At 45.6% G+C, this 24,998-nt stretch overlaps 1 protein-coding gene across 1 annotated transcript in view; it reads right to left on the bottom strand.

Annotated features, from left to right (window-relative positions):
* SMIM13 (small integral membrane protein 13) overlaps positions 1-21,932 on the bottom strand; it is a 33,764-nt gene extending 11,832 nt beyond the window's left edge. Inside the window, exon 1 of the mRNA XM_073631056.1 lies at positions 21,747-21,932. The gene's annotated coding sequence lies outside the window, so the exon portion shown is untranslated. The remainder of the gene's footprint in view (positions 1-21,746) is intronic.
* Between the last annotated feature and the right edge of the window lie 3,066 nt (positions 21,933-24,998).

Below are 24,998 nucleotides of genomic sequence, written 5' to 3'. Positions count from 1 at the left end.
CATCAATGAAATGCACTCTATGAATGGAGGCGGCATACCTTTCATTCATCCACCTGTCCTCTATTCATAGAATGCTTTTCATGGCTGGAAGCTATAGTGCAGCTTTTATGAATGGAGGAGGGTCAGAAAGGGTGGACATAGTTGGCACTGTTGAGTGCCTATGACAGGTCCAGTGGCTCATATTAATCACTGCATCACCAAATTACCTCTGCAGGGCTATGTGGGGAGCAGAGGACGGTATATTTTAACCACTTGCTGACTGCCATATAGCAATATGACGTTGGCAAAGTGGTTCTGTTATCCTGACCGGACGTCATATGACGTGATCAGGATAGAAAAGCTGGCATGCGCCCACAGCGATTGGAGGTGCTGTGAGTCAGTCTGACACATCCAATCTCCGATCGTGATATGGAGCCTCTGACGGAGGCTTCTTACCAGGTGACCAGCTGTGACCAATCACAGCTGATCATTGCGTGAACCAGGAAGTGCTGGTAAACGGCTTTTCTCTGTCTGCACTGACAGGGAGAGCCGATTGGCGGCTCTCCCTGTCAGAGGGGGGGGGGGATCTGCGCTGATAATCAGCACAGTAATTATCAGCCCAGCCCACATCAGATGTGCCCATCAGCTGCCAATCGCTGCCCATCAGCTGCCAGTCTGTGCCCCATAAAGAACGCCTGTCAGTGCCCAAAATGCCAATCAGTGCCCATAAGTGTGCCAATCTGTGCCCCATCAGTAATGCGTGTCAGTGCCCTTCAGATGCCACTTAATAATGCTTGTCAGTAGCTCCTCATCAGTGCTGCCTATCCAGTGCCATCTATCAGTGCCGCTTATCAGTGCCCATCAGTTTTTTTTCAAACATTTGGGTCTTTTTTAGTTTGTTTAGCAAAAAATAAAAACCCCGGTGGTGATCAAATACCACCAAAAGAAAGCTCTATTTGTGGTAAGAAAATTATAAAAATTTTGCTTGGGTACAGTGTTGCATGACCGCGGAATTGTCATTCAAAGTGCGACAACGCAGAAAGCTGAAAATTGTCCTCGGCAGGAAGGGGGAAAGTGCCCGGTACTGAAGTGGTTAACTAAGAGAGCAGCCACCAGCAGAAGGGATACTTTTTATTAAATGTATGTATCATGTCTTGTGCTGATTTAAAAAAAAAAATTAAACTAAATGTAGACTTTATTAGATGTGATTCGTGAACTAATGAATTAGGAACATTAGTATGTAGAAAGATGTAAATCGTATAGGCAGGGCTGTCTTTAATATTGATTGGACCTGGGCAAACATTTTCTTGGGCCCCGCTATATACCCCCCCCCCCCCCCCATGCAATTTCGCTCTCCACCTGCTCTGAGACATACAATAAATAGTAGCTAGACTCAAAATCAGTTTACTGAATCAGAACAGATAGTGATTGCGGTTGGTTGCCAGAGGTTATAGCATATCATTACTGCTTACTGACTGGTTGCTAGAGGTTAGAGCACCCATTACAGCTCACTGATTAGTTGCTAGAGGTTACAGCACATGATTTCTTTTTTTTTTTTTTTAAAGGTAAATTTTTATTTGGTTTTGTGGTACAGAACAGACATACAAACACACAAAAAAAAAAAAAAAAAAAAAACCACACATTTCGAGCAAACATTGCTCATTGTAATACAGAGTATAAGACAATGGTATATATTTGGCATACATGTTTTCATTTTGTACATTTGCATATGGCTATTCAGTGTTCATCAAACTTGGTATCATTGACTGGAGCTTTGTTATTAGCTTTGTATGGTAGGTGTAATAGTGTTTTCGGAGCTAGTCCACAGACCCCATATTTTGTGAAATTTTTTTGGGCATCCTCTGGCTTCGTATGTTAATTTGTATAATGGTATAGCCTGATTAACCATGTTCAGCCAGAATGCTATTGTAGGTGGAGATTGTGATTTCCAATGAATAGTAATAGATTTTTTGGCATAAAATAATACAATTCTCAGGAAAGTTTGCTTGTTTTTAGGTATACTCTCATCGTCCACATATCCTAGTAGGCATCTCAGGGGATTGCAGATATTAGGCAGCTGGGTCAGGGAACTGATAAAAGCAGTAACCCCTGACCAGAACTGCCTGATCTCGGTGCACTCCCACATCAAGTGGAAGAAGGTGGCCTCTACAATGCTGCATCTGGAGCACATTGCCGATGGTAGTTTTCTGAGTTTAAATAATAAGGATGGCGTAAAGTATGCTCTGTATGACCCTGTCCCTGGAGGAGATGACAGAGGGGACCTGGAGGGGAAGTATGTCCCGCCAGATATCCTCCGTCAGCTCAGGGATATCAGCTTTCCACTTGGTGAGCGTGTTGCTGAGTCTGTGCGTTGTGGTATGCAATAGAGTCTTATAGTATGTGGAGATCAGTTTGTCATGGGAAGGATCTATTAGTAATTGCTCTAGCGGAGATAATCGGACAGTTATATTGTGCAACCCAAACTGGGTGGTTGCTGTGTGGCGTATTTGTAAGTAATGAAAATAGGCTGTGCGTGGCAGCTGGTGGTCCTGGCGAAAACAGCACATGATTTCTGCTTGTTTGGTTGCTAGAGATGACTGTACATCAATACTGCTCACTGATTGGTTGCTAGAGGTTACTGCACATCATCCCCTCACTGCCTGCACACCATGGACTGGGGAGGTGAGCAGACCTATCAATAGACAGAAAACTCCTAGGGATCCTAGAACTCCTGGGATCAGTGGCAATGCTGGGTGGAGGGTATGATCAATGACAAAGCTGATTTTTTTTTACTGACTACGAGTATAAAGAGGGGTTTTAACACTGGCCACCAATAAAATAGGGGTTTACACTGAGCACTAATGTAATAGAAGCATTTACAGTAATCACCAATGTAAGGAGGGATTTACACTGACTGCCAATGTAAGGGGGACCTTCACACTGGCCACTATTGTGAATGAAAGGATTCTACACTAAGCCCCAATGTAATGAGAAGATTTACAGTGACCACCAGTGTAACTGAGACATTTAGCCTGTGTTCACATTTGTGTGTGTCAGGAACGCATGCAAAATCGCTTTCCTGACACCACAGAAACATGCTGCCCTTTAGCAAATACACAGCAGTGCCATTAATTGTTAATGACACCCTCACGCATCTGCTGACATGCTGTGGCACCGTGTGATTTTGAAAAAGGGTTAGGGACTTTATACCACATTTCTAGTTCATAGAGCAGCCCATTGAAATGAATGAGCTGCCCTACATGTGACCTACATCTTTATCTGCCCTGTCAGTACACCTTTGCATCCTAAAACCCCTGCTAACCTCTGCACCCCAAACCTTCCCCATCCGATACACTCCAACACCCCCCCCCCCCCCTTTACCTCTACCTGCCTCCTCTGCTCATCTTTGCACCCACCTTCCTTACTTCCATACATCCCCTCCTTGCTCACCCGTACTCCCCAAACTGTAAGTCCTTCTCTGCCTGCCTCTGCACACCCCACACTTCCCTCACCACACCAATTTGCTTACCTTTGCAGAACAGGCTGATGTTAGACTTAATGACCACAGTTGCAGGCAGGACTTTCAAGCATACCCCTTTGTCTCCCCAGTGGGCAGCATTTAGTATAGGTGATGTGGATATGACCTCAGGGGGGCATGATATACATATGAATGCCGCCTTTATTTACATATCAATACCGCCGCCCACGGCTATTTACATAGAATGTATGTAATGTAATTGAATGCCGCCGCTATTTACATATCAATGCAGGTTATTTACATATAAACACAGGGTCTGCAGGTGAGTCATCTGTATACAACAATAGGGCAGAGCTGGGCAGCATTAGTAGCAGCACTTCACACTGAGATAGCGGGACACAGCACAGGACTAAAACTTCAAGTGACAAGGTATTTAAACTGGGATAGTTGGCAAGTATGAGGCAGCTGGTTTGGGCCCCACAACAATGACAGGGCCCAGAGCAGCTGCCCCTTTTGCCCTGCCTTAAAGACGGCCCTGCATATAGGTATGTTTTTATTGATCAGTATACTGTATGTATGAATGAGAATGAAAGTAAGTTATGGGTCTAGGACATGGTAGCTGAGTAGGTAATTAAATAGGCAAAGAGAAGGAAGGAAACAATGACAGCTGAATGCACTGAGATATGAAGAAGTCAAGTGCCTTTCCCAGAAATCATTGGATCATCATATTGTTGTCTTCCATTCTGTTGGTGTGACTCACTCCATTCATTTATTAAACATTGAACGAGAACATTAGTACATGCCTAATACTTTGGAGTAGTTGCAGCGTATGCAATTGGAAAGATACAAAAAGTACAGCCAGCATTTCTATCTGCTGTGGACCTACAAAAAGTCATGCATGGTCTGAAAGTTCCCTGGCTGATCTCATTAAACTCTAGCCATCAGGAAATCCTTGGACTTCTAGTTCCACTGTAAGGCAGTCCTTACCGTCCTCTGAAAAAGTGACCCACAGGATCCTGCTGCCTCCTGAATGTCTTTTTTTTTTTAATCCCAAGGGATTTTTTTTTTTTTTTTTTTTAAATACTGCACCACAACCACGACCCAAGCATTTGGCTTACGGTTGTGGTGCATTCCCATTGCCTGTCAAAGCATCACAGCTACATCATATGTACAGTCCTGACCAGGTATAATGATAGAATTTAGGCATGATTTCTGGGAGTGCCTCTTTGCCCAGGACTTGTTGAGGGCCTTGGAACCAGAGCTCAAGGACTTTGTGCCACAGACAGCCATCACACACTTTGGTGTGCTAAAAGGACTATTCTGATCCGGAGGATCGCCACTGATCACAGTCCATAAACAGTTTATGAAACAGAGATAATTGGGGGAGAACATGTTTGAATGAGTTCTCCCGCCGATGATCTCCGCACACTGAGAATCCTCATTGACTGACACAGAAAAGGCCAGTTTATGAAGCTGCGATCTCAGCACTTCACTGGCGATCTGTGTCAGAATTCACACTCCCCGATTCACCAGCTCAGAGGTGGAGAATCTGGGAGTGAAGAGAGAATACTGGGGGAAGAAAGAAGATTATTAACATTCTTCTTCCTTGATCAGACCCCCCAAGACAGTAACCATACCCCCCGTCATATTTATATATATATATATATATATATATATATATATATATATATATATATATATATATATATATATATACACATATACACACACACATATTTTATTAGCATAAACCACGCCGTCTGTCCGTGTACTGAGTAGTGATAATATATCACTGCTTAATAAACTGACATCTCAGTGTTTCGGTGAATTTCTGGTACTGTAATCTCGTAAAGTCTCACGAGATTCCAGTATCAGGGGCCGTTTTCCACTGTTTGAAGCATTTGTAGATCGCTTCACTCCTCCAAAGGAGAAGCGATGTACAAAGCTTCATAAACTGGCATCCAGAGGAGAACGATCTCCTCTGAGAATGCCGGAGAATGAAGCAGTGAAATTTTTTCACTGCTTCATAAACGGACACCTCTGTGGGACACTATTCTGTGGAACTTTTACTCAGGAGAATGCTGATGGCGCCTTGCGGGTGATGTGTTGCTTTCAGGATGTTTTATAGTGCGCCAGAAAGCGCCTCATACACCAGCAGGAGAGGATGTCCATTGAGGACTGTCGCAGACTGATCCACAGTCTGCTCAGAGACTATATATCTGATGGACTTCAAGGAGGAAGAGGACTTCTGAAGATTTTTACTTCCTCTACTCTCCCTTATGTGCCTTAGTCCTTTTAATAAAGCTTCAGGCCTGTGAACTCTTTTCTCCTCCCCTATCTCTCTTCCCCACCCCTCATCACACCCGTTACTTATTGAATTTTATGGAATTGTGTTTTGGAACGTTGCATGCTTTGTCTTAGTTGTGGTGCCATGTAGGACATGCGGGACAGGGGTCTTATGAAGCCAGGGTTCAGTTGCCTGTTTTCAGATCCCCCCTCTAGCCACCTATGTTAACCCCTTCCCATCCGTGTTATAGCCAAAATGGAATGACTGCTACAGCGCAGGCTTACTATGAAGGGAGGGTCGTCTATTGACGTCTGCCCGTGATTGCGTGCCTCCTGCAGCACACTCTGTGATTCGCCGAGTCCTTCGGCTGATCACAGATCGGGGTAAAGGGCCAATCACAATGCCCCTTTACCACATGATCAGCTGTCATGATCATGGATGTCTACAGAAGCCGGTTATGGGCTTTTCTTTCCTCACGCTGACAGCGTGACGAGAGAAAAAGAGAGATGATAACCAGCTTGTGTTAAAGGGACATTAACACTGATAACCAGGGCACGGATTATCAGTGGCCTTATTATAAGTGCAGTTCCAACAGTGCCCACACTGCTGCCAATCAGTGCCTACCAGTGCTGCCAATCGGTGCCCACCAGTGCCTCCTCATCAGTGTCACCTATCAGTGCCGCCTAACATTGCCCATCAGTGCCACCTATCAGTGCCCATCAGTGCCACCTATCAGTGTTGCCTCATCAGTGCCCACCAGTGCTGTCTCATCAGTTTCCGACTATCAGTGCCGCCTATCAGTGCTGCCTCATCAGTGCCCATCAGTGAAGGAGACAAAATTACTAGTTTGCAAAATTTTATAACAAACTATAAAAAAAAATTGTTCATTTGTTTAGCAAAACAAATTTGTGTGAAAAAAATGATAAGAATTTCATTTAAGTACAGTGTTGCATAATCACGCAATTGTCATGCTAATTAGCAGCGCTGAAAGCTGGAAATTGGCCTGGGCAGAAAGGGGGTAAAAGTGGCCAGTAGGCAAGTGGTTAAAGAACACTGGTAAGTCACCAGTCACCATTACTTTGTCTGTTGTAGGAACTAATCAGTAGAGAAGAGGTTCGGGTTCGCCGTTAGCTGTGGTTCAAGACTCATAGTCCAGGCAAAATTATGTGCAGATTCACCCAGGAGAATTCTTTTAAAGCATATTGCACAACATGGTGTCTGGACTATGGTCAATGGGCTTAGAAGAGCCAACAAAGCAGCTTTTGGTAAATCCAGCACTCTCACTATAAAAAGGGGGATGGGGCACAGGACAGCCACATAATTAGTGAATTGGAAGCTGTTGCAAGGAAAGCTAACAAACAATATAGAAAGAGATTAGGGTCAATTAGGAAACCAATTGATCTGATTGCTAGCTCTTTGGACAATCAACTTCTTTTCTGCCTTTTTGTTCTTATTAGTGGGGGCTTTCTGTCTGATTATTATCTCTTTGGACAATCAGCTTCTTTGCTACCTTTTTGTTCTTATTATTAGGGTCACTTTTAGCTGCTTATGTTTTTTTATATCATTGCTACAAGGCTTTCCTTTAAAAACATGGCTTTTGCTTCAGGGGTTGGTATTTGGGGGTTTTCATGTATTTTTAAAATATATTGCTCTTTATTTTATTTTGCTAGGGAATAGGATATTTTAGGCTATTTCAGGATATGGTAATTTAAAGCGGTAGTAAACCGCCCCAAAGAAAAAAAAAGTGGGCTCCCTGCAGTGGTTTGCCATAACGTGCTAGTATGCACCACACATTAGCACAATATGAAAGAATTACTTGTACACTGAGCCCTCCAGAGCAGCGCTGTCACGTCTCCCTGGGATATCCACCTTTACCCAGTCTTCCTTCTGGGTTTGCAGGCTCTGGTGTTCTGCAGAAAACTCCAACTAGTCAAAATCTCCAGCCACGTCACTTCTGGTCACTCCCCAGCAGCAATAATTGGAGATTTGGATGAGTTGGCTGTCTTCACAGAACACCGGCAGTGTATACACTACGGTACACGACGAGTCAGCTGTTTTAACAGAACACCGGGTAAGGAGGAAAAAAGTTGTCGCTGCCTTGGAGGCATGTTGTTGGTTACTAGCAGGCGGACTTACAATGTCCACTAATTGCAGTATATTGTGTACCGTAGGGTATATGCTGCTGGTGTTCTGTGAAAACAGCCAAGTCGTCCAAATCTCCAATTACTCTGATGCTGGAGAGTGCCCGGAAGTTGCATGGTTGGAGATTTTGGTGGGTTGGAGTTTTTAGCAGAACACCGGCTGTATAAATCGCCTCGGCATGGAGCTCCGAAGGGACAGCACGGAAATGCCGTCCCTTCAGAGCGCATGCGCCGTTGAGGTCATCGGCTGCATCCCGTGTGAATATTCACTGTACCTACAGGTAAGCCTCATTATAGGCTTACCTGTAGGTACAAGTTAAAAAGTGGACTTTACTTCCACTTTAAGCTGAATAGTTTTTTTTTTTTTTTTTTAACTTCAAGGCTCCCTTTTTTCAAAACAAGTGGGTATTTTTGTGCGGAAAACATTCATCCGTCACACTGGCATTGTGCCAGAAATATAAACAGAGCTGTGCATGCGCAGAACATTGCAAACAGGCAGATACTATTTCACAGTTTGCCTGTTAGCAAAAAATGAATAATTACCTTTAGTTCCGCTTTAAAATTACCTTATTTCATCTGCAGTCCCCCAACCTGTAAAGAAATGGCATATTTTTTTTGGGTGGGGGGAGAAAACCGACGGTTACTTACCGATATCGGCGTTTCTACGAAACCTTTCAGGACAGCAACACATGAGGGAGATTATAGGCTCCTCCCTACAGGAAACACAATCAAATCACAGCTGTATATAAGGCCCCACCTTACCCCTTGTCTCTCAGTAGTTGTAAAGTAATACTCCCAACCGATTCACAAGGGTTATTCCAACATTTAGGCACTTACCACCTAGTGTGTACATACTCCTCCACCCATAACAGGGCGCGAAGTAGGCCTTCCGTCCTAGAATGTTTCATAGAAACACCGTTATCGTTAAGTAACCGTCGGTTTTCTCACCTCATTTTCCAGGACGGCAACACATGAGAGGTTAATAAAGAAATCCACAGGCCTACCTTAGGGTGGGACTAATGCCTGTAACACTTTTCGACCGAAGGCTAGGTCTTGCTGCGATAGGACCTCCACTCGGTAGTGTTTCAGGAAGGTGTCTTGACTGGACCAGGTGGCTGCGCTATGAATTTGCTCCCAGGAGGCTCCTACTTTTTCAGCCCAGGAGCTTGCTAGGGCTCTAGTTGAGTGTGCTTTCAACGTTGCTGGTGCAGGTATGCCTGAGCTTTCGTATGCTATAGTAATGGCTTGCCTTATCCACCTAGAGACTGAAGATTTTGAAGCTTGGAGTCCCTTTCTAGGTCCAGAGAAGAGGATTAAAAGATAATTAGATCTCCTAAATTCTTTTACCCTCTGTAGATAAGTAAGGAGGCATCTCCTGACATCTAAACAATGAAATTACTTTTCCCCGTCATTCTTAGGGTTCTCGCAAAGGAAGTTAAGGTTATTACCTGAGTCCTATGGAAAGCTGAAGACACCTTAGGCAGATATAATGGATCTGGCTTGAGGATGATTCTATTTGGTAGGATCAGCAAAAAGGGTTCTTTAAAGAAAAGACCCTGCAAGTTCCCTAACCTCCTAGCAGTAGTAATTGCTAGGAGAAAGGCTAGTTTTATGGTCAAAAACGTAAATGAAACTTCTAAAGGTTCAAAAGGGTGTTTAGATAATTCCTCTATAACCCTTGTTAGATCGCAAGGTGGGAACCTATCTTTCTTGACAGGGGTAACCCTATCCCTGGCTACCAAAAATCTTTTCATTAAAAGGTTCCTTCAAGAAAAACCGAAAGAGCTGCCACTTGTACTCAGAGAGTATTGACAGCCAGACCCTTCTCTACCCCATCCTGGAGGAATTCCAGGATTAACAGATCTGGCGCTCACTAACCAGGCTGTCAGATGAATAAAGGTCCATCTCTGGCCAGCCAAACTTTTGAACTAGTACTCAAAATACTTTCAGGTTCAGTTCCCATTCTCCCTGTCTGACAGGTTGGCGACTGAGGGAGTCTGCTTCCTGGTTGTCTGTGCCCCTTATGTAGACTGCTGACAAAGACTACCCTGTGCTCGGCCCAGGTCAGGATCTCTTTCGCTAAGGCTTGAAGGGTTTGGGGCCTGGTTCCCCCTCATGGCTCAGATAAGCTACAGCCGTAGCATTGTCTGAGCAGACCAGGACTTCTTTCCCTGTGACCGTCTTTTTGAAGGCTTTTAGGGCTTTGCCCAACACTCTGGGTTCCCTGAGATTGGAAGAGGATCTGGCTACTTCCTTCTGCCAGGAGCCTTGTGCTTTAGCTTTCCCTAGGTGGGCTCCCCATCCCTGGGCACTTGCATCTGTGGTGTCCTTTAGTGGATCCCACTGACCCCAGGGTCTGCCTTTTTCCAAATTGCCTGGGACTGACCACCACACCAAGGAGGATCTTACCTGGCGGGTAATGATTAGACTTTCGTCTAAGGATTTTTTTTTTTTTGTCCCAAGAGGAAAGGTGGAAGGATTGCAGATCTCTTGAGTGCCGTTGTGCCCAGATGACTGTTGGAATGCTGGCTGACATGAGACCCAGGACCCTAAGGATCTCCCTCCTGGAGCACACAGGGGCTCCTATCATCCTTTTGACGGCTGTGACAACTTTTTCCACCTTTTCCCTTGGTAGGAAAAGCTTTTGAGCCCGTGAATGCACCTGGAAGGTCTAGAACTGCGTTGGTTCCAGGGAGGATTTTTACAAATTTACCAACCAGCCCAGTCTTCTCAGGACAGAGATTACCTTCTGGTTATCTGTTACCACCTGAGCGGTTTAAGGACCGGAAATGAGCAAGTCGTCCAGATAGGGTATCATTGCTATCCTCTGGAGATGGAGATGGGCCACCGCCTCTGCTAGAATCTTCGTGAAGTTTCTTAGACTTGCCGCTAGCCCAAAAGGAAGTGCCTTGAACTGTCGGTTATTACCGCAAATCTCAGGAAAGCCTAGTGGAAAATCGGAACATGTAGATAGGCATATCTGAGTTCCAGGGTGGTCATAAAGACATCCTTCAGTAGGTTTTTCCGCAGTAAATACTCTCCAAAACATCATCAAGGCCTGAGCCAAACAACAAAGACCCTTCGAAGGGCAACCCACACAGTTTGGCCTTAGAGGTAAGATCACCTTCCCAGGCTTTAACCAACATGGCCCTCCTGGCCAAGTTAATTGTATAGTCAGTGTTTATCTGGCGCTCCAGATGAAGTAATCCTTAGGGGTATAGTATGTGGCTGTAAGAGATGGATGGTGATGTATCCATAGGTTGGGTAATGGGTAATTGGAAAAGAAGAGATATTAAGGGTTAAAAAGGAAGGCAGCCATCCTTCAGAGTGTGTCCAGAACTCTGCAAGACATGCAAGGAAAAAACAGGGAGGGGGGGGGGGCACCGGCCTGAGTGTAGTATTAAAATGATGACTTTAATAGGATATGATTAAAAACACTTACAAGATGATAGAAGATGCATGCTCGTCAAAGTAAAGTGCAGTCCAGGCATTCCACATGGCTCTGTAGGTCCCACTGCTGTTCCGGATAGCTGGAAAGGATAGAGCAGCTGGCTGGAATGGATCACAGTGTTTCTCCAGGAGCAAAGGAACCAGGAAGCTCCACACTGACCAGCATGGACCGTGGACCAGGAAGTGATGTCACTGGTGTCTGATTGGACCAAGGCAGGGCTGGAATCTTGTCAATCAGGGCTGCAGTGGTGAAAGGCTACGTGCTTGGAGCTGATTGCTCCTTCTATTGGCCTGCTGCCCTCTAGAGGACAGCTATATATACACACACATAATGGAGAGCATGTGGGTGTGGCCGTGGAACTAGAACTTCTAGCAGACCAATCTGTAAACAATTTAGGGAAAAATAAATTAAAGCAGGGGGCAGGTGAAGCAGGGGTTAACAGTTTCAGATTGACTAAAAAATAAATAAATTATTAAACTGATACAAATGGAAATATTTGAAGCATAATTATCTTCTATATGTATAGAAACCTATTGAAGAGGTTAACCTGCTGGAAGTTCTAGTTCCACGGCCACACCCACATGCTCTCCATTGTGTATATATAGCTGTCCTCCTCTAGAGGGCAGCAGGCCAATAGAAGGAGCAGTCAGCTCCGAGTGCGTAGCCTTTCACCACTGCAGCCCTGATTGACAAGATTCCAGCCCTCCCTTGGTCCAATCAGACGACGGTGACATCACTTCTTGTTCCACGGTCCATGCTGGTCACTGTGGAGCTTCCTGGTTCCTTTGCTCCTGGAGAAACACTGATCAATTGCAGCCAGCTGCTCTATCCTTTCCAGCTATCCGGAACAGCGGTGGGACCTACAGAACCATGTGGAATGCCAGGACTGCACTTTACTTTGACGAGCATGCATCTTCTATCATCTTGCAAGCGTTTTTAATCTTATCCTATTAAAGTCATCATTTTAATACTACACTCAGGTCGGCGCCTCCCCCTCCCTTTTTTTTTCTTGCTGGCCGAGTTAATCAATGCTCCTGCTTTTGCAGAGGCCTTAACAGAATCCACCGCCGTGTCAGCCAGTAATGCTACAGCCTTCTCTATCACTGAAAAGGAATCTAGAATATCCCGAGACTTATTTTCTTGGGAGAAGTGTCTACTAAGCTTCTCTATCCAGAAGTCTGCATTTCTGGCAACACAGGTTGCTGCTAATGCAGGGGCCATAGCCGAGGCATTGGCCTCCCAGGCTTTTTTCAGCAGGGACTCTGACTTTCGGTCCATTGTGTCCCGGATGTTCCCAGAGTCCTCAAAGGAGAGGTCAGACTTTTTTGTCACCTGGGAAAGGGCGACATCCAACTTAGGGACCTTTAAAAAAAAATCCACTTCCTCCTCCTTGAAGGGGAACCTTCTCTTCCAGGTTTTAGGACTGACCAAATTCCTTTCAGGAAATTTCCACTCCTGAAGAACCATGTCTTTTGGTGTAGGGGAAATACCCAAGCCTGGCTTTTAACCAACCCCCTGTACATCTTATCCTGTGCAGAGGTTTCCTTAACTGGTCCAGGAATTTCTTCAGTGGCATAGATAGCCTGGAAGTGTCCCTCCAAGTCCTTTAAGCCGAAGAGGCGACTACCTAACTTGATGTCTTCTATATCACTATCCGGACATAAGCCTGCCTCCTCTTCTGAAGAGAGCTCAGATATCGCCTGCCTTTCGGATTCCTGATTCCCTTCCCTGGACTGAGCCGTGGGAAGCCCCTAAGCGAAAAGGTAAAGAATAACTCGGTCCTGGCTTGGACAGCAAACTCTCCTGTGACGAGGGACCCTCTTTAGGGGGGAGTTCCTCTGAACTAACTGCTAGGGGTGTGTGAGTAGAGGTGCGGAAGGATTGTATAGTGGCCAACATTTCCTCTTGTACAGACTTGAGAAAATCTTTCATTAATCCTGAAGCCTCTTTCCCAGCCAGTTTGTTAATATATCTATAACAAAAAGGCTTGGTGTGGGATTTTGACCATCTTTCCCTGCAATTACCGCACTTTTTACTGGCACTGGTGCTAGCGGATGAGGAAGGTGGTTTGTCAGAGACCCTCTGTGCTCCGCTTTGGGAATCTGCAAGAAAAGAGGGAACAAGCCATAGTCACTCTTCTTGCCCCCTGTATAATGGCTGCAGGCCCCTTTCCCCCGGAAAAGAATGCATGGGGGATTACCAGGTACAGTGGAACCTCGGATTGCGAGTAACGTGGTTAACGAGTGTTTCGCAATACGAGCACTGTATTTTTAAAAATCGTAACTCGGTCTGCGAGTGTTGTCTCGCAATACGAGCACGATTCAGGCCAAAGCGGTGTGCAGTACCGCTTTTGGGGTGGGGGGGGGGGCCGGATCCGAGCAGAGCCGAACGTCACGTTCAGACATGCATGGAAAGACCCGAGTACAGCACGGCTGACCTCGACAAATCTCGGGTAGGAAGTCTTTCCCAGGTTTGCCGAGGTCAGCCGAAGTGTATTCGGGCCGTTTCCGAGATTCTCCGGCGCCCCCCACCTCTGGCCGCATGCGGTATTGCATCCCATTGAAGTCAACGTGGAACAAATTATTTTCGTTTCCATTGACTTCAATGGGAAAACTCGCTTTGATATACAAGTACTTTGGATTACGAGCATACTACTGGAACGGATTATGCTCGTAATCCGAGGTTCCACTGTATCCTCTAATCTGGTGTCAATCCCCAAGTAGGTAAGAAAACAGCACTTACCCGGTCCCGGCTTGCTCTTGCCTGCAGCCACCTGTGCTGTCTTTCCATCCTCTTTGTCCATGAGGTGGTCTCAGACAGACTTTTAGCTCCTTACAGCTCACTGAGCCCTGCTGTGAGCAGGAATGCTTCAGTCTCCGCAGCCACGTGGGTCCGGCGTCTCCTCCATGCTTTAAACCCACTTCCTGGGTCGCGTTGGGCTTGCTCCACCCTCTTCCTGCTGTGACAGTAAGTTTTAGCCTGAGAGTGACGCTTGCTTGGAGCACGCCGAGTCCTCCCCTTGGTGTTTAGATCGTTTGGACTCTGGCAAAATGGCGCCCGCTGCACCAGGGGAAGACCAAGGAGGAGATCTGAGCTGCTGAGCGGCGTACAATGGCGGGGGATTGAATCGCCCGGACCGCTTGCACAAATGCCGGTTTGGGGGCGACCTGTGAGAAGCTCTGAGGCAGCAGGTTAGTGCAGCCATCACCAGCATTCCTAAACCTGGCTCACAGGGGTACCATCCGACTCTTTTTAGTCTTCTGGTCAGAGAAAAAAAAAAACAAACGTTTCGCTGTGGGAGAAACACAATCAATACTGAGGGACAGGGGGTAAGGTGGGGCCTTATAAACAGCTGTGATTTTATTGTGTTTCCTGTAGGGAGGAGCCTATCATCTCTCTCATGTGTTGTCATCCTGGAAGGTGAGGTGAGAAAGTACCTTTTTGAGTAGTACCTGCTCCTACTTCTTCACTCCTCGCCCATGCAAGAATGAAGTGCCTCGGTCCACCTTTCCCCCTTTCCTGAGATAATGTCACACTTCCCAGTAGGCTACAAGACCAGTCTCACCACAGGCTGTGACTCACGCATGCGTAGTAGGGATCCGGCTGTGAGTTATCAGGAAGTGACAGTTATCTCCTGAAGCCAAGATGGAGGCACAGAGGAACAGACATCTGAGAAGCATCAGCTGTGCGGTAAACTATACTTGCTTGACTCCATGGGATGTTAAGTATCTGTTTCTTTAAAGTGGTTGTAAATCGGGGGTCAGCAACCTGTCAATCTACCAGTAGATCGTGGCCAGGTGACTAATAGATCGCAGTCTGGGCTTGCTGACCCACCATTCCACAGCATCAAACAGTGCAATGCAGAAGGACTACTTGTAAAGTTGGAGCTGTATTATGGAGCAAGAGTCACATAAGCCGATGCCTCCTCTGTAGTGCTGTCTCCTATCCAATGCAGAGAGATACCAACTGCCCTTCAGCTCTTAACCCTGTTGAGTGGTGCCAGCAGCAGGAAAGCAGAGATCTTTAGGTCAGTGTCAAGCAATACACTGGGCATAATAGTATAAGGTGGCTTTCACACTGATGCGCTGTGGTCTACCCACACCACGGGTGCATTGCTATGCGCTTAGCCATAGATTTCTAATATATCCTGCTGGTTTGATGCACTTTCTGAAAGTGCACCACACATGCAAGATATAATAGAAATCTATGGCAAAGCACAGCTAACCCAGGAAAGTCGCAGATGCACTGTGCTGCACACACGGTGCAGGTAAACCTGCAGCACATCAGTGTAAATGCAACCTTATAGGGGGCTCAGAATAGTAAGGTTTCATTTACATCTGCAGTTTTGGGGAGTGGTAAAAACCCATAGTTAAGACGCAGCAGGAGTTATACTCCCTGTCATGGTTGGTGGGTGTATCACCTGCCAAGCATGACCCATTCAAGTGCCCTGCAACCTTGTGCAGTACAGCAAACAAGAAATTACAGCAGGCAGCAATGTGTTGCTGTCTAACCACCTGCCCCAATCCCTCGGACGCCGCAGAAGCATGCAGGTTTGGGACGATTGCAGAGTGGCCCCATTTATTTGAATAGGTCACGATTGGCAGCACCCTCCAAAAGCAACAGGGGGCCTAATTCCTACTGCGGCATGTGTATGCCGTTGGCTGCTGCCCCAGCAGCTAAAGGGGGTAGGGATTGGAGGATGTAATACTGTGACTTAACAGCAGGGTTTTTACAACCCCCCCAGCTTTATGTGTGAACAAGTCCTAAGGATGCTGCTGCTGAATGCAACTAGGGGCTTATTCACACGTGCAGCAGGCACTGCTGCTCCTCTGAAAAGTGATCCGAGTGTGTATGACAGGTGGTGAGGAGGCAATATGTTGTCTCCTCACCACCTGATTTAAATCCATGATTGCCGTGCAATGCCTGCGATTGCGACACGGTAGTACGGCAATTAAAGTGGTTGTATACCCATTTTTTAAATTTTTACCTACAGGTAAGCCTATAGTAATGCAATCACAGACGTCACCGGGCTATGCCAGGAAGAAGACTTCTGCGCACATGCGCGGGAGTGATGTCATTGTGGCTCCAGCCACTCACAGCGCCGGAGCCGCAAACCCGAAAGACACTCTGAGACTCCCTCCCTCGGCGTGGACCAGCCTGCGATACAAGGAACTCGTTCTAAGGTAAGTATTTCACAATGATCTAGTATGCGGTGCATACTAGCTCATTATGCCTTTGCCTTACAGGGTTGTTGTTTTTTTGTTTTGTTTTTTCTGAGGGTATACAACCGTTTTAAATCAGGTGTGAGGAGGTGACACTGTGCCCGGTGATCTTTGACTTCTTCCATGGAGATCTGTCAGTGTAACACATTTAACCCTTTGATCGCCCCCTAGTGTTAACCCATTCACCGCCAGTGACATTTACACAGTAATCAGTGCATTTTTATAGCACTGATCACTGTATAACTATTAATGGACCCAAAAATGTGTAAAAGGTGTTCGATCTGTCCTCCGCAATGTCGCAGTCCTGCTAAAAATCACAGATCGCCGCCATTACTAGTAAAAAAAAAAAAAAAAAAATTGACATAATCTAATCCCCTATTTTGCGGAAGCTATTTTTTGGGGGATATTTAATATAGCAAAAAGTAAAAAGCAATTTGGTTTTTTAACCACTTGCCTACTGGGCACTTAAACCCCCTCCTGCCCAGACCAATTTTCAGCTTTCAGTGCTCTCACACTTTGAATGACAATTACTCAGTCATGTAATACTGTACTCAAATTAATTTTTTGTACTTTTTTTCATACAAATAGAGCTTTCTTTTGGTGGTATTTGATCACCTCTGGGTTTTTTATTTTTTACATTTTTCTTTGTTTCTGTGATAAAATTTTGCAAATTATTAATTTTTCTTCATAAATTTTGGCCACAATTTATACTGCTACATATCTTTGGTAAAAATAACCCAAATTAGTGGATATTATTTGGTCTTTGTGAAAGTTAAAGAGTCTACAAGCTGTGGTGCAAATCATAAAAAACTGATCTCATTTCTTGCAACCCTAACAAGCCAGGAAAGTACAAATACCCCACAAACAGGGCCGTCTTTAAGGCAGGGCAAAAGGGGCAGCTGCCCTGGGCCCTGTCATTGTTGTGGGGCCCAAAGCAGCTGCATCATACTTGCCAACTATCCATGTTTAAAATCCCTTGCCCCTTGAAGTTTTAGTCCTGTGCTGTGTCCTGATATCTCAGTGTGAAGTGCTGGTACTAATGCTGCCCAGATCTGCCCTATTGTTGTGTACAGATAACTCACCTGCAGACCCTGTGTTTACATGTAAATAACTGTCATTCATATGTAAATAGTGGCAGCATTACTAAGTAAATAGCTGCGGCCGGCGGCATTGATATGTAAATAAAGGCGACATTCATATGTATATCAGGCTCCCCTACAGTGAGGAGATGATGTGCTGTAACCTCTAGTAACCAATCAGTGAGCAGTATTACTGTACAGTAATCTCTAGCAACCAATTAACAAGCAGTAATAATTTGCTTTAACCTCTAGCAACTAATCAGTGAGCCGTAATGTGTGCTGTAACCTCTAGCAACTAGTCAGTAAGCAGTAATGATATGCTGTAACCACTGGCAACCAATCGCAATTGCTGCCTGATCTGATACAGTAAACCGATTTTAAGTCTAATGCCGCGTACACACAAGCGGACTTTACGGCAGACTTTGCCCGGCGGACGGGATTTCGTCGGAAAATTCGATCGTGTGTGGGCTCCAGCGGACTTTGTTTTCTCAAAAGTTGGACGGACTTAGATTTGAAACATGTTTTAAATCTATCCGTCGAACTCGAGTCCGGTCGAAAAGTCCGCTCGTCTGTATGCTAGTTCGACGGACAAAAAGCCACGCTAGGGCAGCTATTGGCTACTGGCTATGAACTTCCTTGTTTTAGTCCGGTCGTACGTCATCACGTGTGAATTCGACGGACTTTGGTGGATTGTGTGTAGGCAAGTCCGTTCATTCGGAAAGTCCGTCAAAAAGTCAGCCGGGCAAAGTCTGCCGTAAAGTCCGCTCATGTGTACGCGGCATTACTGCCATTTATTGTATGTCTCAGAGCAGGTGGAGAGTGAAATTGAATGGGGGGGGGGCCCCAAGAAAATTTTTGCCCAGGGTTCAATCAATATTAAAGACGGCCCTGCCCACAAATAACCCCTTTTTTGAAAGTAGACATTCCAAGGTATTTAGTAAGATGTATGGTGAGCTTTTTGATGTTGTCATTTTTTTCCCACAATTCTTTGCAAAATGAAGATTTTTTTTTCCCACAAAATTGTCATTGTAATATGTTATTTCTCTCACATGTCATGTGTATACCACAAATGACACCATACATTCTGCTACTCCTCCTGAGTATTACGATACCACATGTGTGGGACTTTTTTACAGCCTGGCCACATAGAGAGGCCCAACATGCAGGAAGCACCATCACATGTTCTAGGAGCATAAATTACACATCTAACTTGTTGACTACCCATTACACTTTTGAAGACCCTAGAGCACCAGGATAATGACACTGATGTGGCGCTGATGACAGATGGCACTAATAACACGTGACACTGATGACACCAATATGTTGCACTGATGACACGTGACACTAATACGTGGCACTGATGACATATGGCACTAAAACGTGGCACTGATGACAGATGGCACTGATACATGGCACTGATGACACGTGACACTGATAACAGATGGCACGTGATGCTGACAGGTGGCACTGGGGACAGGTGGCACTGTGAACAGTTCGCACTGATAGGTGGCACTAGGGACAGATGGCACTGGGGACAGGTGGGCATGTGTGTTGTGCGTTAGTGTGGCACACGCGGTCTCTGTGTGAGGAGGGAGAGCCGGCAATGAGAGATGATCTCATAATATGAGATCATCTTCCATTGGACATTCCAATCAAGTGCTAAATGGCCACTGTGATTGGCCATTTAGCACGATCTGTGATTGGCTGTGTCCAAAGTACACAGCCAACACAGATTTCCCCCGAGGCGCGCAGGGAGGAAGTAAACAGGAAGACATCCAGGGACGCCCTCCCGGCAATTGAGCACCGCGCTGTAGCCGTCTTTCGGCTATAGCGCGGGTGCGTAGTAGTTAAAAAATTGTTTATAGCGCAAAAAATAAAAACCTTTTTTGAAGCCGATCTGACCCAATCTCCAGCGGCGAAAGCTCTGAATGGGTAGGGACGTCAACCATAGACTTACTATGGCGCTTCCGTTGTCGGATGTGTCCTCTGCACCCGCCTTCACAGTGAAGCCGTGGCTGGCAGCTCAGCATGGGATCGGCTTCAAAAAAGGTATGTATAATGATTTCTTCTTTGCAGGGCTAGATAGATTAGGTTAGATCGTTAATGTCTGTAGATGCAGGGATTTTAGTGTCAGGGTGGACTTACACTTTAAAAGTGGCTCTGAAGCCTAAATATTTTCCACCTTATTGCATTACTTGCATTAAGGTAAAAAATGTTTAGGCATTGATTTTGCTTCTGACTTTCTGTTTCCCATCCCCCCACTGAAGTTCCTCTTCAAGAAATACTCCTTAAGAAAACCTGGAGATAATTAACCCCTTGTTCACATTGACTGCAGCTTTGAAATCGTGCAACTTTATCTGAAATCACATAATTGAAAGCCGCATGTCAGTGCGACTTCGGGTGCGATTTGGAAGACATCTATGCGGCTTTGTGCACAGATGTCTATGCAAGTCGCACCCGAAATTGCTAAAAGTAGTGCAGGAACTACTTTTTCAAATTGATGCGGCACCGCACCAATTTGGACAATAGTGTGCAACTTGTCCTACGATTTTATCTGTCAAATCGCATGACAAATCGCTCCAATGTGGATGGGGGCTTGAGGATAAGTTCACCTCATCACAACTCATGAAAAGGTGAACTGACTCAAAATACCCTGGCTACTCCCTTGGTAAGGATGAGTTCCGGTGTGTTCGCACAGCTCACATGCAGAGCCTGCCAGGAGGTTGGCACTGCGCTGCGCTAATCACAGGCAGGGAGACATTTCCCGATCTCTGCAGCCGCGCATCGGTACAATGTCTCACTGCCTGTGATTTGTGCAGCGCAGTGCCGACTTCCTTTGCGGTCTCTGCACGTGGGCTGTGCGTACACGCCAGAGCTCATACTTATCCTTTGGACCCCACTGCACATAATGGCTGTGATTCCCTGTATGTATGACAAGTGACTGCTCTTTTCTTTTGGAACACTTCAGGTGTGCTTCTGTTAGGTCAGCGCGGTCATGTGGCTGCCCTGACCAATGAGCATTTGCCATTGCAAGCATTCTGACGAATACTCACTTCAAGCCTGTATATTGCAGTGTACAGACTGCTGCACCGAGGCATCATGGCTGCCATGTACAGCAGGGCCCAGTGGGGTGGCCAGGATCTTTGGAGGGAGTTCACCTTTTCATTTTCTGTGAAAAGTTCCGTGAATGTATCCTTTAAATTCTGTTTCATCTTGGATTCATTTGTGTTGATGCCTAGCAATTTTGTCCCTTCTTTGCCACAAATTCATGTTTCCGGCAGGTACAAGAGACTGTCGCACGCGGACGCCAGAAACGCTTCTAAAGAGTGTCACCACCACTCTTTGTGAATTCCAGCGTACGTTAAGCGTAGGGTTGCCACCTCATCCCTTTAAACCCGAACACATATGAATTACACAGGTTCTGAGGCGAATTTATTGCAGATAAGGCACCAAGTGAGTTTAGTTATCACCTCAATCACCCACAGAACCTGTGTAATTAATATGTGTTCGGTTTTAAAGGCATGAGGTGGCAACCCTAGTTCCGCGCCCCTTCTTTTTGAATAAGGTGAGCAGTATCCGAATGAGGTATTATTATTATTATTATGATACAGTATTTATATAGCGCCAACAGTTTACGTAGCGCTTTACAACTTGAGGGTAGACAGTACAAATACAATACAATTTGATACAGTAGGAATCAGAGGGAGGTATGAGGAGGATCATCTTTTTTGAAAGTCCACAGCCCAGCGCACAATTAATACTTGCCTATCTATAGAGTACACGGGCCGGCCGGTGAATTATTCCTTTTTATAAACACACTGACAGCTGCTAGAGCAGAGAGGAGCGTCACTCCCAGCCTAGGAATACTGAGCCTCATTGTTTACTGCTGACTGAATCATATAGAGCAGCTGGAGAAACCATGGCTTGTTTATGCTGATTCCTGCAAAGGACCTCTGCTTCATAAGAGCGCTGCTCCACTTACCATAAGACGTATTCATTTCGCCGGAGAGTAACGTAACCCGCTAGAGATCTGCCGTACACACACTTAAAAGATAAGTGCACCTTGCCATATTTAAACAACAACAAATCTGATAAATAGTACACCATACCTGTTCAGAAGTCTGTTAGGTGTATGAAGAGCTGTGTGGCGGCTGGAAACATTCCAGAAATGGCCAATGTCATTACATGTCCTGAGCTGAAGCAAATTTTGAAGACAGGGACACTGTATCTGGAGAGCTTACAGCCACATTTCCCATTCTGCTTTGCGAGCAGTGATATCACGCTTTCCCCTCCTCCCTCTGCTACGTGCTCAAGCTGTTCCCCCCCCCCTCTGCTCTCTAATTCTCCTCCTTCAAGCCAGGCACATGAAAGAAAGCATTCACAAAGAGACAACCATTGTGTGACCGCCTCATTCACACCGACACTGACATAAGTGTGTTTAGAGGACATTTCTAAACACATAGAAATGCATGGAATGGTTTTTGAAAGAGCTCATTCAGTCAAGTGATTAAGCCCCGTCCTCTGTGCAGAGACACTTTTTTTGCTGCATTTGCAGCCACCTCAGAGCTGCATGCAGTCAGCCGTCAGCCCATAGAAATAGATGGACATGCAGCGGCTGCACGGACACAACTGCATGTCTGGACCGGGTGCACAAATCCAAACAGCGTTTGATCAACTAAAACTGGAGAGTGCAAAATCTGGTGCAGCTCTGCATTAAAACCAATCAGCTTCCAGGATTTTTGTCAAAGCTTAAAGGATAAGTTCACCTTTAAAAAATAATAATAAATGCACATTTTTTTGCAGGTGAAAAAAAAATGTGTATTTATTATTTTTTTTGTTGCAGGAAAGCATTGCACCACTGATCAGCAGATCACTGATGCCAGGCAGGTCTCCTACACACTGTCAGTGTTATCTGCTTGCTCGCACATTCCATACAGGTAAGCCGACTGACAGGAAGACTCAATGAACTACCACAGTGCTCCACTGCACCATGGTAGTTCATGGAGAACTACAAGCTGAAAGCTGCAAAGGATGTCGGGGCTTGTAGTTCATTCAGACACACTGAGCTGTGTGGGTGGAGCCCCACACGGCCACGCTGCTTTTTAAATAGTGGCAGCTACTACGGGGAACTTCACCCGATACTTCTCCCGGGGGGGTGAACTTATCCTATCGGCTGGGTTCACATATGCGCAGATTGGATGCAGGTTTCCCCGCATCCAATTCACATGACATGAGTGTGACCAGCTCTCAATGGAGTCAGTTCACACAAGTCAGGGGAGGGCACGGTCCGCATCCCAAAAGGGTCCTGTGTGTGTTTGGGTTTGGTTCAGGTGCAAATTCAGGCAAAAATTCTGACCTGATTCGCACCCGAACCAGTGAACAGGAAAGCATCCGACCCCACGCTGGGAACCGCGGCCGCACATATGTGAACCCGGCCTCAAAGAGAAGTTACAGTATTCCTCCCCAAAAAATTAAACGTCAGCAGCTACAAATACTGTAGCTGCTGACTTTTAATATAAGGACACTTACCTGTTCAAGGATCCAGTGTTGTCCTCACCTGAGCCTATTCTTCAATCAGCTTTGAGTCCAGGCGCCGGCATCTTACATAGTCAGTCTGGTTGAAAAAAGACACAAGTCCATCTAGTTCAACCAATTATAGCACTTGCCCCCCATAGAGATTGCTGTGTATAGACTTCCCTGGGCCTTCCCCTTGTTATCTTGCAGCCAGTTACTAGGGGTTTTCACACGACCAACTGTACTCTAATCCGCTCATTTCCAATAATCAGTCCAGGGATTTGTTTTTTTTTTTTTGGTGTTTATTGTTGGAACTTGTATGGGAAAAGGGAATAGTGGGATACTCCAACTGGAACTATTTTCCTCTGCCAATGGCCAGGGCTGTAACTATGCCTATGCTCTCATTTGTCAGGTTTCCTCCCACTGTCCAATATGTCCTGTCCTATTGGACCAGTGTGAAACATGCAGACAACGTGAGCATCACCTGAGCACCATGAGCAGACCTTATCAATGGATCCCTGCTCCCTGGTAGGCAGACAGCATCTAAATTTACCTGGTAAGCAGAAAGACCCCAAAAATATACTCTCTTCTGGCACCTACCCTAAGAGTGTGCTATATACAACCCCCCCCCCCCCCAAACAAGCCACGTCTTCATTGGCTTTGGGCAGCTGCCCATACAAAATACCTCTACAAAAAATACAAGGAGTATCCCAGTATACTTGGAAAAGGAAATACAACATGGGTACAAAGCCATTGGGGCATATCCCATATGTGTACAATAAGTTAGAGTAGAAAAATATATATATATATGACATCTGCTGTACAAGGATATTTACATTTTTTTTTCAAAGAAGCATCTACCAAGTGCACTGTATGAGTACAAACCCGCCAAATATAGACTGATTGGTAGGGAAAAATGGTTAAGCATCCTAACTAACTATACTACAACAATATCATTACATACGTACAATGATGTTTCCATAAGCAACTTCCGCTGAGGCATAATGACTCCTTACAAACCTGCAAAGAAAACACACAAGCATGGAGTAACTGTACAGTCTATCATACTAATGCCCCGTACACACGGTCGGACTTTGTTTGGACATTCTGACAACAAAATTCTAGGATTTTTTCCGACGGATGTTGGCTCAAACTTGTCTTGCATACACACGGTCACACAAAGTTGTCGGAAAATCCGATCGTTCTAAACGCGGTGACGTAAAACATGTACGTCGGGACTATAAACGGGGCAGTGGCCAATAGCTTTCATCTCTTTATTTATTCTGAGCATGCGTGGCACTTTGTCCGTCGGATTTGTGTACACACGATCGGAATTTCCGACAACGGATTTTGTTGTCGGAAAATTTTATATCCTGCTCTCAAACCTTGTGTGTCGGAAAATCCGATGGAAAATGTGTGATGGAGCCTACACACGGTCGGAATTTCCGACAACAAGGTCCTATCTCACATTTTCCGTCGGAAAATCCGACCGTGTGTACGGGGCATTACAGTGAGACTGTCCTCTCCGCAGTGGCGACTTTCTCACCTAACCAGACATCTATCACTAACGTTCATGTAGAGATAGTTGATGCATCTGGCCCCCTAAGGAAAACTTTTGACTCGTTGTCCTGTTGTGTTCCTGTACTAGACAAACAGAACAACCTGCCACTCTCACTAACTAGACACATTCTACATTGTTCCTCACGGGAACCATATAGCTGATAATGTTAAAGTAGCGAAGGTTAGGACTTTAAATGAGACGTGAGTCTCCATCCCTATGCATACATAAAACAGGAGAAGTGGGACTTTAAATGAGGTGAGCAAAAAGGCCAAGGGATCAGTCACCG

The sequence above is a fragment of the Aquarana catesbeiana genome, linkage group LG05, assembly GCF_042186555.1.
Source record: "Aquarana catesbeiana isolate 2022-GZ linkage group LG05, ASM4218655v1, whole genome shotgun sequence".
NCBI classification, from domain to species: domain Eukaryota; kingdom Metazoa; phylum Chordata; class Amphibia; order Anura; family Ranidae; genus Aquarana; species Aquarana catesbeiana.
This window is presented reverse-complemented; position numbering and strand designations above follow the sequence as displayed.